The following is a 12,370-nucleotide window of genomic DNA, read 5'->3' on the forward strand; positions in this document are numbered from 1 at the left end:
GCTGTTGTGTAAAATAATTGCTTTGAAATAATTGTTCAACTTGAAATACTTAAGGGGGCTAAAAGCAGCTACAGGCCCGAACTAATCTTCAGAACTGAATAATTATTGTGTAATTTGAAACTGTGAGTTTTCTTTCTCCACACAGTGATCTCACAGTTACTGCTTGTTTAACGGTTATTCAAGATGGTCAGTCATCACTGGAAACTATCCTCTCCACTTCTGAAAAACGACTGCAGGAGATTACATGGATAGGGAGAGGGCTCTTAAAGAAGGAGGGAGAGGTAGCCAGGGAGAGCATTAGAGTGTGCAGCCAAGATGTTTGGAGCCTTTGCCGCCAAAGTGGGGCAGAGGGCAGGAGAATTGGTAATGTCGCTGGCTGCGCCCACGATTTTCCCAATTTTCTTAATCATCTGGGAGGCTCCGTGCTGGGATTGTGCATTTGTAAGATTTACCCTTATTGGTTATATTTCCCTCGTGTGTGTAAAGTTAAGGATAAAACTCGTACTGAACTGTGAATATAAACTTATTGGTGACTTAGTAAAATACTTTTTCTTCAGCTTTTCACAAGAAGGATAATATGCCCTAAAGAGATTAAACGTTTAACACTCATCGTATTTTCTTTTTGTTTCAATAATGAAGGAATTATGGAGGAGTCTATGTTGGTTTGCCAGCAGATGCTGCCACCAAGCTTCCCAATCAAACAAAGACAACTGGGAAAGGTACCAGAGCCCCATATATTTAATTTGATGTGTACTTCAATTAGATCGATTTTTAAATTTGATTTGCTTGAACTTGCATGCATTAACTGTTAGTCACGCAAGGTGACTCCTCTGTGCCCCCAGTATCACCCAGTGTTCACTTTCAGCTTATAAGAGGCAAAGGAATTATTGAGTATCAACTTTATGTATTATTCCATTGGGACTGCACCTGTAAGTGGCACTGTCAGTGTAATGTTACATTACCTAACATTGATTGGAAAAACTTGGAAGTGTAGTGAACAGTGAGGAGGATAGTGATAGACTTCAAGAGGACACACACAGGCTGGTAAAATGGGCGGACACGTGGCAGATGAAATTTAACGCAGAGAAGTGCAAAGTAATACATTTTGGTAGGAAGAATGAGGAGAGGCAATATAAACTAAAGGGCACAATTCTAATGGGGATGCAGGAACAGAGACCTGGGGGTATATGTGCACAAATCGTTGAAAGTGACAGGGCAGATTGAGAAAGCGGTTAAAAAAGCATACGGGATCCTGGGCTTTATAAGTAGAGGCATAGAGTAAGGAAGTCATGATGAACCTTTTATAAAACACTGGTTCGGCCACAACTGGAGTATTGTGTCCAATTCTGAGCACTGCACTTTAGGAAAGATGTGAAGGCCATAGAGAGGGTGCAGAAGAGATTTACTAGAATGATTCCAGGGATGAGGGACTTTAGTTACGTGGATAGACTGGAGAAGCTGGGATTGTTGTCCTTGGAACAGAGAAGGTTGAGAGGAGATTTGTAAACAATTTTATAACACCAAGTTATAGTCCAACAATTTTATTTGAAAATCACAAGCTTTCGGAGGCTTCCTCCTTCCTCAGGTGAATGTCAAGAAATCCTCGAACCATGGTGAGCTTGATGGTGGGATGGAACTTGTTGATGTTATCGTGTAGTCTCTTTAGTGATTCTTCGCCGTGGGTCCATAGAAAGAAAGAAAGATTTGATAGAAGTGTTCAAAATCATGAGGGCTCTAGACAGAGTAGATAGGGAGAAACTGTTCCCATTGGCAGAAGGGTCAAGAACCAGAGGACACAGATTTAAGGTGATTGGCAAAAGAACCAAAGATGACATGATGAAAAACTTTTTTACGCAGCGAGTGGTTATGATCTGGAATGCACTGCCTGAGGGGATGGTGGAGGCAGATTCAAAGGGAACTGGATAACTACTTGAAGGGAAATAATTTGCAGGGCTACGGGGAAAGGGCAGGAGAGTGGGACTAGCTGGATTGCTCTTGCAGAGAGCGAATATGGGCTCGACGGACTGAATGGCCTCCTTCTATGCTGTAAGCATTCTATGATTCTATGATTGACAGCCCTACTATGCTCAGGAGAAAGCCATTAACTTGAAAATCCAAGGACCAAAACTGAAGCAGAAATGCAAAGAATCCTAGAGAACATATAACAAATAGAAGCCTGCTCATGGAAAGGAAAGAACAGTGAGTGTGAACCATAAAATACGACATTCACTCACCCTGCCACCCCCTCACTAAACAAGATTTAATCTATGGTCATATCCCACTGAGCAGGATATCGGCCCAGCACCCGCACACTGACCAGGATTTCAGCTATACTTAGGCCCAATGTGAAAGCTTTTCTCATTCCACTCTTCCCGCACACCCCCCACCCCACCCCCACCCCCCCCACCAAAGCGCAGGATTTCAGAACCCATCAGGGTTCTCTATCCCTCCACCCTCTCCCACTCAGCTAGATTTTGCCCCTACCCCATGGGGTTCCCCCACTATGCAATGCCCCCCGAGGGCAGACTCCCCCACCGAGCCAACACTCAGACGCACCCTACCGCGAGGCAAACTACCCCATGCCCCTTCACCTCCAGCCCCTCCTCCAATTGACCTTGGAATGTGCCTGAGTCAGTGACCTCAGCATGTGCCTATTTGCCACAAATTGATCATGTAGCTTCGACGGGACACCCACAAATTACACACAGTTTCCCCCCGAGCAGCATATTAATTTTTAAAATTTTTTTTATTCGTTCACGGGATGTGGGCGTCGCTGGCGAGGCCAGCATTTATTGCCCATCCCTAATTGCCCGTGAGAAGGTGGTGGTGAGCCGCCTTCTTGAACCGCTGCAGTCCGTGTGGTGAAGGTTCTCCCACAGTGCTGTTAGGAAGGGAGTTCCAGGATTTTGACCCAGCGACAATGAAGGAACGGCGATATATTTCCAAGTCGGGATGGTGTGTGACTTGGAGGGGAACGTGCAGGTGGTGTTGTTCCCATGTGCCTGCTGCTCTTGTCCTTCTAGGTGGTAGAGGTCGCGGGTTTGGGAGGTGCTGTCGGAGAAGCCTTGGTGAGTTGCTGCAGTGCATCCTGTGGATAGTGCACACTGCAGCCACTGTGCGCCGGTGGTGAAGGGAGTGAATGTTCAGGGTGGTGGATGGGGTGCCAATCAAGCGGGCTGCTTTATCTTGGATGGTGTCGAGCTTCTTAAGTGTTGTTGGAGCTGCACTCATCCAGGCAAGTGGGGAGTATTCCATCACACTCCTGACTTGTGCCTTGTAGATGGTGGAAAGGCTTTGGGGAGTCAGGAGGTGAGTCACTCGCCGCAGAATACCCAGCCTCTGACCTGCTCTAGTAGCCACAGTATTTATATGGCTGGTCCAGTTAAGTTTCTGGTCAATGGTGACCCCCAGGATGTTGATGGTGGGGGATTCGGCGATGGTAATGCCGTTGAATGTCAAGGGGAGGTGGTTAGACTCTCTCTTGTTGGAGATGGTCATTGCCTGGCACTTATCTGGCGCGAATGTTACTTGCCACTTATGAGCCCAAGCCTGGATGTTGTCCAGGTCTTGCTGCATGCGGGCTCGGACTGCTTCATTATTTGAGGGGTTGCGAATGGAACTGAACACTGTGCAGTCATCAGCGAACATCCCCATTTCTGACCTTATGATGGAGGGAAGGTCATTGATGAAGCAGCTGAAGATGGTTGGGCCTAGGACACTGCCCTGAGGAACTCCTGCAGCAATGTCCTGGGGCTGAGATGATTGGCCTCCAACAACCACTACCATCTTCCTTTGTGCCAGGTATGACTCCAGCCACTGGAGAGTTTTTCCCCTGATTCCCATTGACTTCAATTTTACTAGGGCTCCTTGGTGCCACACTCAGTCAAATGCTGCCTTGATGTCAAGGGCAGTCACTCTCACCTCACCTCTGGAATTCAGCTCTTTTGTCCATGTTTGGACCAACGCTGTAATGAGGTCTGGAGCCGAGTGGTCCTGGCGGAACCCAAACTGAGCATCGGTGAGCAGGTTATTGGTGAGTAAGTGCCGCTTGATTGCACTGTCGACGACACCTTCCATCACTTTGCTGATGATTGAGAGTAGACTGATGGGGCGGTAGTTGGCCGGATTGGATTTGTCCTGCTTTTTGTGGACAGGACATACCTGGGCAATTTTCCACATTGTCGGGTAGATGCCAGTGTTGTAGCTGTACTGGAACAGCTTGGCTAGAGGCGCAGCTAGTTCTGGAGCACAAGGCTTCAGCACTACAGCTGGGATGTTGTCGGGGCCCATAGCCTTTGCTGTATCCAGTGCACTCAGCCGTTTCTTGATATCACGTGGAGTGAATCGAATTGGCTGAAGACTGGCTTCTGTGATGGTGGGGATATCGGGAGGAGGCTGAGATGGATCATCCACTCGGCACTTCTGGCTGAAGATGGTTGCAAACGCTTCAGCCTTTTTCTTTTGCACTCACGTGCTGGACTCCGCCATCATTGAGGATGGGGATGTTTGCAGAGCCTCCTCCTCCCGTTAGTTGTTTAATTGTCCACCACCATTCACGACTGGATGTGGCAGGACTGCAAAGCTTTGATCTGATCCGTTGGTTGTGGAATCGCTTAGCTCTGTCTATAGCATGTTGCTTCCGCTGTTTAGCATGCATGTTGTCCTGAGTTGTAGCTTCACCAGGTTGGCACCTCATTTTTAGGTACGCCTGGTGCTGCTCCTGGCATGCTCTTCTACACTCCTCATTGAACCAGGGTTGATCCCCTGGCTTGTTGGTAATGGTAGAGTGAGGAATATGCCAGGCCATGAGGTTACAGATTGTGCTGGAATACAATTCTGCTGCTGCTGATGGCCCACAGCGCCTCATGGATGCCCAGTTTTGAGCTGCTAGATCCGTCCTGAATCTATCCCATTTAGCACGGTGGTAGTGCCACACAACACGTTGGATGGTGTCCTCAGTGCGAAGACGGGATTTCATTTCCACGAGGACTGTGCGGTGGTCACTCCTACCAATACTGTCATGGACAGATGCATTTGCGACAGGTAGATTGGTGAGGACGAGGTCAAGTAAGTTTTTCCCTCGTGTTGGTTCGCTCACCACCTGCCGCAGGCCCAGTCTAGCAGCTATGTCCTTCAGGACTCGGCCAGCTCGGTCAGTAGTGGTGCTGCCGAGCCACTCTTGGTGATGGACATTGAAGTCCCCCACCCAGAGTACATTTTGTGCCCTTGCTACCCTCAGTGCTTCCTCCAAGTGGTGCTCAACATGGAGGAGGACTGATTCATCAGCTGAGGGAGGACAGTAGGTGGTAATCAGCAGGAGGTTTCCTTGCCCATGTTTGACCTGATGCCATGAGATTTCATGGGGTCCAGAGTCAATGTTGAGGACTCCCAGGGCCACTCCCTCCTGACTGTATATCACTGTACCGCCACCTCTGGTGGGTCTGTCCTGCCGGTGGGACAGGACATACCCAGGGATGGTGATGGAAGAGTCTGGGACGTTGGCTGAAAGATATGATTCTGTGAGTATGGCTGTGTCAGGCTGTTGCTTGACGAGACTGTGGGACAGCTCTCCCAATTTTGGCACAAGTCCCCAGATGTTAGTAAGGAGGACCTTGCAGGGTCGACTGGGCTTGGTGTTTTGCCGTTGTCGTGTCCGGTTGCTAGTGGTCCGATGCCGGGTGGTCCGTCCGGTTTTATTCTTATTGTGACTTTTCGTAGCGAGATTTTACAACTGAGTGGCTTGCTGGGCCATTTCAGAGGGCAATTAAGAATCAACCACATTGCTGTGGGTCTGGAGTCACATGTAGGCCAGACCAGGTAAGGACGGCAGGTTTCCTTCCCTAAAGGACATTAGTGAACCAGATGGGTTTTTACGACAATCCGGTAGTTTCATGGCCATCATTACTGATACTAGTATTTTAATTCCAGATTTTTATTTAATTAATTGAATTTAATTAATTAATTGAATTTAAATTCGCCAGCTGCCGTGGCGGGATTTGAACTCATGACTCTGGATTTTAGTCCAGGCCTCTGGATTACTAGTCCAGTAACATAACCACTATGTGTTCCATGGTGTAACAATCCTGGCCTTATGAAATGTTGGCACCTGGAATTTCCGGGGCTGTTCCAATCTCCTGCCAGAACGTCAATGGAAACTCCCGAGGAACGACAAACGGTCCCTTACACTTTCTCTGGGGAATTGGACCTCTGGACAGGAGGTCGTTGAGCCTCTGGAAATGCTTGTCCTACATCTTCAAACTTACTGTCTGTTAACCATCAATATACGGGACACCGAGCGACATAAAGGGCACACCCACCATATGACACCAGCGCCCTTCATATTACGCTGAAAACCAGTTGTGAAAATCAGATGTGTGCACAGTGGTACTATCAAGTGGTTCGGTTTGTTGTTAATATTATGAGTGCTGTCCAATAGTTTAATGTGTAATTAAATTATCACTAACACTCAGATTTATTGAGTGGGGCGATCACAGTCTGTCCTCCCCTGACACCTACATGTGTACTTTCCAGCAGGGGTCACACAATAGCAATCAGGAGCCAGGCATCTCGGCTGGTATGGTATCTCCTTTTCCTGTAAATTTAGATTTTAAAAATATAAGTACAAAAAGTCTATTATTTTTTAAAAACCGCTATTGTCAACAAAATTTGCAACTGTTAAGCTAGTTCAGTACATTTAGAACCAATTAGATATTACAACAACTATTTGCATTTATACATCACCTTTAGTGTTTTAAAACAAAAGCCTCAAGGCACCACAACAGAAATAGAAATGGACACCAAGCCATGGAGGGAAAATTAGCAGGGGTGAGCGACAGCCTGGTTAAAAGTGGAATACTATTCATTGGGGAATAATATTAAACAGAAAAGCCAATATTTATCCGTTTGTAGCTACTTTGCTATTTAGGTATTGGGATGGATAACAGAAATTGGATTTATTTCTGGAAGGCTGTGTGTTAATGAGAATTGCAGTGACACTTGGACTGAGTTAAACTGTGTCTTAAATGTACATGCTGTTGTTTTTAAATGAACTGCACAAGACAAATTCTTGTTTGTTTATCAACAGTATTGTTTAAGGTTGGGATTAAAATGACAACTGTAAATTAAAATATAAAAAGAGACTGCTGCAAATCTACTGGCTCCTGAAGAGTGAAGCATTTGCCCATTTTGAGTCTGTTCGAAAGCTGACAGACCAGCTGTGTGATTCAAGATCATTTTGTCCTTCCTCTAAACGGGTTATTTTAAGTCTATTTGAGTTTCTTTAAGCAGTCTTAAGTTTTTAAAAATTTGTTCATGGCAAGGCCAGCATTAATTGCCCACCGTGCGCCCGGTGACCGTGCCTGCCCACTGACCAAGTGTGCTTCATTATTCTTTTTTTTTCCTTGGAAAGACTAGAAGCTGACACGAATGCTGAGGAATCTAATGATTAGAAGGTATATTTTTACTTAATTTGTAGTTCAGAAAAATATGTATGGATTGTGTTACTATGAGTGAGGTGAAAATTATGATTTCTAACTTGTATTAATTTGTACAAGTATTGTTCAAGCCAGAAAAAAATAATTTCTGTAACTTCTAAGGATGGAAGTTCCGTGCCCCAAATGTGGGGAATGGACAGGCGGTGGGGGGGATGGACAGGCGGTGGGGGGGATGGACAGGCGGTGGGGGGGGATGGACAGGCGGTGGGGGGGATGGACAGGCGGTGGGGGGGGATGGACAGGCGGTGGGGGGGATGGACAGGCGGTGGGGGGGATGGACAGGCGGTGGGGGGGGATGGACAGGCGGTGGGGGGGGATGGACAGGCGGTGGGGGGGGATGGACAGGCGGGGGGGATGGACGGACAGGCGGTGGTGGGGGGCGATGGACAGGCGGTGGGGGGCGATGGACAGGCGGTGGGGGGGGATGGACAGGTGGTGGGGGGATGGACAGGTGGTGGGGGGGATGGACAGGCGGAGGTGGGGAGATGGACAGGAGGTGGGGAGATGGACAGGAGGTGGGGGGGATGGACAGGAGGTGGGGGGGATGGACAGTCGGTGGGGGGGGGGATGGACAGGCGGTGGTGGGGGACGATGGACAGTCGGTGGTGGGGGGATGGACAGGCGGTGGTGGTGGGGGGATGGACAGGCGGTGGTGGTGGGGGGATGGACAGGCGGTGGTGGTGGGGGGATGGACAGGTGGCGGTGGTGGGGGGATGGACAGGCGGTGGGGGGGGGATGGACAGGCGGTGGTGGTGGGGGATGGACAGGTGGCGGTGGTGGGGGGATGGACAGGTGGCGGTGGGGGGGGATGGACAGGCGGTGGGGGGGGATGGACAGGCGGTGGGGGGGGATGGACAGGCGGTGGGGGGGGATGGACAGGCGGTGGGGGGGGATGGACAGGCGGTGGGGGGGGATGGACAGGCGGTGGGGGGGGATGGACAGGCGGTGGGGGGGGGGATGGACAGGCGGTGGTGGTGGGGGGATGGACAGGCGGTGGGGGGGGATGGACAGGCGGTGGTGGTGGGGGGATGGACAGGCGGTGGGGGGGATGGACAGGCGGTGGGGGGGATGGACAGGCGGTGGTGGTGGGGGGATGGACAGGCGGTGGGGGGATGGACAGGCGGAGGGGGGGGGTGGACAGGCGGCGGGGGGGTGGACAGGCGGCGGGGCGGGGGTGGACAGGCGGTGGTGGGGGGATGGACAGGCGGTGGTGGGATGGACAGGCGGTGGTGGTGGGATGGACAGGCGGTGGTGGTGGGATGGACAGGCGGCGGTGGTGGGATGGACAGGCGGTGGTGGTGGGATGGACAGGCGGTGGTGGGGGGATGGACAGGCGGTGGTGGGGGGATGGACAGGCGGTGGTGGGGGGATGGACAGGCGGTGGTGGGGGGATGGACAGGCGGTGGTGGGGGGATGGACAGGCGGTGGTGGGGGGATGGACAGGCGGTGGTGGGGGGATGGACAGGCGGTGGTGGGGGGATGGACAGGCGGTGGGGGGATGGACAGGCGGTGGGGGGATGGACAGGCGGTGGGGGGATGGACAGGCGGTGGTGGTGGGGGGATGGACAGGCGGTGGGGGGATGGACAGGCGGTGGTGGGGGGATGGACAGGCGGTGGTGGGGGGATGGACAGGCGGTGGTGGGGGGATGGACAGGCGGTGGTGGGGGGATGGACAGGCGGTGGGGGGGGGGATGGACAGGCGGTGGTGGTGGGGGGATGGACAGGCGGTGGGGGGGGGATGGAATATTCAGACCTGGACTCCACATGGACTGGACTGAATGATCTTTCTTGCTGTGGATTCTCTTGGGGTAATGTTAATTTTGGGCGATGGTGTAAATCGGGCGATATTGAATTAGCCGCCCGTTATACCGCCTGTTTTTTTTCCAATGAACTCAGTAGAAGGGAAGATCGTATGAGATGTACAATGGGTGGCCGATTCCATATCGCTCGTTTTACACCATTGCCCAAAGTTAAAGTTACCCCCCACTTATGTATTTGCCTTTCTCTGTATGGAATGTTTGAAGGGACTGTAACGCCAGCCATGCTGTATCGCTGGTTTAACACTTTATTGCACAAAATAGAGAAAATGCAAAGCCACCCATAATTGGCCTTGTTTTAAAAATAAAGTTTAAATATGAGCCATCCACCTTCAGTCAGAAAGTATTATATTGTGACTCAAATAAATGAAGAATCTAATGTGAACTCAGCTATACTTATAATAATACCCGGTTGGGGTGCTCGGTGGCGTCCCTCCCTGGTCGGGGCGCTCGGTGGCGTCCCTCCCTGGTCGGGGCGCTCGGTGGCGTCCCTCCCTGGTCGGGGCGCTCGGTGGCGTCCCTCCCTGGTCTGGGCGCGGCGTCCCTCCCTGGTCGGGGCGCTCGGTTACGTCCCTCCCTGGTCGGGGCGCTCGGTGGCGTCCCTCCCTGGTCGGGGCGCTCGGTTGCGTCCCTCCCTGGTCGGGGCGCTCGGTGGCGTCCCTCCCTGGTCGGGGCGCTCGGTGGCGTCCCTCCCTGGTCGGGGCGCTCGGTGGTGTTCCCCCCCACCCCGGTCTGGGCACTCAGCGGTGCCCCCCAGGTTTATTTAAGTCCTTTGCCAACAAAAATGTGTCCTTAAACTCATAGCGATAGTGAATTTTGAAATTTATAATGAAACTTTTGGATTACTGTGTTCATTTTTTGAAACTTATTAACTGCCTGTATTTATGTACTGCAAGAACATGTACCCCATTAGTTGACTTCAAGAGATCACTATCACTGCCAGTGGCCTTGGTTTTGTAAAACTAAGTAAGGTTTCAACATTCCTTCAACTCCATAAAAATGTGAATTCATATTCTTTTAAATTATTCTTTCAAGAATATTATTGCAGTAGCCATTTGTCATTTGTGTCAGTAAATCAGTCAGTACATAGATGTAATTTGCCTCTATATTGTGCATGTAGATTTTAACTGACAGTCCAGTAATATTGCTTTCTTTTTATTTCAGTGTACGCAAGCTGACACCTCACCCAGGGCAGTGTTTGCCTCTTTTTAGACGGGAGTTTCGACTGAACAGCATTCATTTTTGAATGGTTAAATAATTTTTTTATTCGGGTGCAATCAGGTGACTTTAGAGAATGGAGCTGCCTAGATTGCTAATGGTTGCCAAATGTTTCCTGTCGCTTGTGACAAAATGGAGCTTTCGTGCTGCTAGCAGGTGAAGATACTTAGTCTGTGGGCGAACAAGCTGTAAGGACTCTCACGTTGTGCATCCTCGGGATATGTTTGACTGGAGCTCCAGCAGCACTCTTGATTTCCTCCAACAAGTAAGGCTCCTGGAAGCTTCATTCTTACTTTGGATATCTCAGCAGCGCCTGTTATCATCAGGAATTACCTCATGATGTGATTGGAAGAAGAGAACGAGAAGTCCTTTAAATGACTATAGCTAAGGCTAGTGATTGGTGGTGTGTAACATGATAGCAACTTTGTATTTTTCAATTGTTTCCAAAAGTCTACTGCTTTCAACAAAGTTGTTTAAATCATGTCTTTTAAGAAGAAATAACTTGTATTATACAGCATCTCATCACTAGGACATCTGAAAGTGTTTCACAGCCAATGGATTATCTTTGAAGTGCAGTCATGGTATAAAGTATAGTCATATATAGTAGGCAAATATGGCAGCTACTTTTCACACAGCAAAATCCCACAGACAGAAAAAAATGAATGACCAGTTAAAATGTTTTAATGGTGTTCATTCAGGGAGAACTCCCTGCTCCTCTTCAAATAGTGCCGTGGAATCTTTTACATCCACCTCTACAAGCAGAACTGGGCCTCAGTTTAACACCTCTTCTGAAAGACAACTAGAAGTGGAGCAAGCCTTCAGTACTGCTTGAACCCACAATCTTCTGCCTCAGAGGTGAGAGTACTACCAACTGAGCCAAGTTGCTGAGTCAAAAACTTAATGTGAGCACGGGGTGAGCTGCAGTATTCTAGTGTATCTGATATAGTTACAGTGGCTGCAACATAGACCAGCTGATTCTGGTATTAAGGTTTAATGGTACATATACCAGGGAAATTTATTGATAGCAAGATTTTCTTCAGTCCTATTAATAATTATGCAGCTTTGTATTGCGGAAGCACATTTTAGCACATGTTCATGACTTTTCCCGATTTTACCTGCAAGTGATCTGTGGATTTTGGGTAAATTTTTCATTCCAAATCATGTCATAATAATTATAACTAAACAAGAGTTTCAAATTACCACTTGGAGACCTCTTGTGCTGTTTTACTTCAAAATCATTATTTATTATGGCTATTTATTTGAACTTTACTACATTTCTGTGATCAATTCTTGTTTTCAGTTCTGGTGGAGAAATGGTCTAAATTATATTTTCACTTTGTATTTTATAAGCAGAATGGCCAGATGTAACCTGGCAAATACTCCTAGGCCCATTGTTGTGGCAAATGCCAGAGGAGCCCAGGTTTTATTCAGAATTGGAGGAATCAATTGATCTTTTTACTGCCTATTGAAATGATCACAATATGGTCTTCCACTTAAATTGACATCAAAATCATTCTCATAAAATGCTACTCAAAGTTCATTATACTACAACTAAAATTGGAATGTAGGTTGTTATCTTGCTACCAACATTTGTTAATATGTGTGTTACCTGGTCTATATCTGGTTTAATTGTATTTGTGTAAGGATTTTCTAAATCTTAGTGATTTTACAGTAAATTAATTAGTTCTGAACTGACAGATTTTTCAACATAAAAGCTGAAAATGCTGCAATCACTCAGTAGGTCAGGCAGCATCTGTGGAGAGAGGAAGTTAGGATTAACATTTCAAGACTATGGGCTCTGACGAAAGGTCATCGACCTGAAACGTTAACTCTGTTTCGCTC

At 48.6% G+C, this 12,370-nt stretch overlaps 1 long non-coding RNA gene across 1 annotated transcript; it reads left to right on the plus strand.

Annotated features, from left to right (window-relative positions):
* Positions 1-632: 632 nt before the first annotated feature.
* LOC137309678 (uncharacterized) lies at positions 633-11,727 on the plus strand. Its single transcript, XR_010959940.1, has 3 exons — positions 633-719; positions 7,409-7,451; positions 10,475-11,727. It is a non-coding gene; the product is annotated as an uncharacterized lncRNA (long non-coding RNA).
* Positions 11,728-12,370: the final 643 nt, after the last annotated feature.

The sequence above is a fragment of the Heptranchias perlo genome, unplaced genomic scaffold (genome assembly GCF_035084215.1).
Source record: "Heptranchias perlo isolate sHepPer1 unplaced genomic scaffold, sHepPer1.hap1 HAP1_SCAFFOLD_1753, whole genome shotgun sequence".
NCBI classification, from domain to species: domain Eukaryota; kingdom Metazoa; phylum Chordata; class Chondrichthyes; order Hexanchiformes; family Hexanchidae; genus Heptranchias; species Heptranchias perlo.